General features: G+C 31.5%; 1 pseudogene; it reads right to left on the bottom strand.

The window, feature by feature from the left end:
* Positions 1–480: 480 nt before the first annotated feature.
* Positions 481–1,196, bottom strand: LOC130744790 (60S ribosomal protein L7-4-like; annotated as a pseudogene).

Here is a 1,196-nt window from a genome sequence, read left to right as displayed (position 1 = left end):
GCTTTTTCAAAGATATATATTTTATTGATTTTTTTAGTATATCGGAAAGATAAATTGATCTAAGAATCAAATGATGAGATCTTATAGTTATTGCCTAGTATTATGACCCGTCACCCGTGTGATGCACGGGAGATGTTCATTTTTGTTTATCACGTGATTTGTTAAAAAATTGTTATTTTTATTATGTTTATTAAAAAATAATTTATGAATTTAAATAACAAAATTAATTTTAAATATAGGAAAACATGAATATGTAAGTTTTTATTCTGTCCCGCATGATTTTCTTGAAATAAAAGAAAATAATTAGAGAAAAATAATTTGAAGTTTTAAATTTTAATAACTTTTTTCTTTTATTCACAATTTGGCAGAAACCAACCCATATTTACAATGACAGTGCACAAACCTTTAATCGTTATTTTAGTTATTGAAATTTCTATTGCTATTTTTTATTTCATTATATAACACATTCAACGTGTTTTTTCAACTTAGGGCTCCCTCAATAATGTCATACTTACTTAGGGCTCCCTCAATAATAGAGTTATTAGTCAGAGAAATTCTTTGCTTGTTCAACTTTCCATATCCTCTCTGTTGGTTCAACTTTCCATGCCTGAACTCTTCAGATTTGGACTCAACTATGCATTATGCAGCATTTTCATTGTTGATTTGTTAACTTAAAGAAAAACACCATTAAAAGTCTGTCTCAATCTCAAAAGCTGCAAAATCCTCTTTGTCTTAGGATGCACGACATTAATACTAACGGTGCGAATAATAAATAAGAGAGAGCTTAGCATTAGGATAAACATCAAATCAACCTTTCATCTTTTCCCCGCATTTCAATCGAATCAATTCCCTTTCCTGCTCATTGCACTCCTTCACACACTACTTAGTCCTATTGTAGATCATCTTACGACTCTCGCTCTTTTCTTCTCAACAGCTTCAAGCTCCTGCTTTTTCACCAAGGCACGTCCCTCTTCCCTCTTTCACTTCTTCAAAGCAATGTCCTACATGCAAAGAGAATTTGATCAATTATAGTAAAGAAGAGCTTACTTAGAATAAGTGGCCCTTGACTGACTGAAAGCTAAAATAATTTATACACTTGATGCCGCTATTAAGTCACCTTAAACTTCTCTTAAGGTCTTCAGAACTTACTCTTGAATTACATAAGGCTCTATTCCTAGTTTGCTTTCATCAAACAT

Source organism: Lotus japonicus, chromosome 3 (assembly GCF_012489685.1).
Source record: "Lotus japonicus ecotype B-129 chromosome 3, LjGifu_v1.2".
Classification (NCBI taxonomy): Eukaryota; Viridiplantae; Streptophyta; class Magnoliopsida; order Fabales; family Fabaceae; genus Lotus; species Lotus japonicus.
The sequence above is the reverse complement of the archived record's forward strand: the minus strand, read 5'-3'. Positions and strand labels throughout refer to the sequence as shown.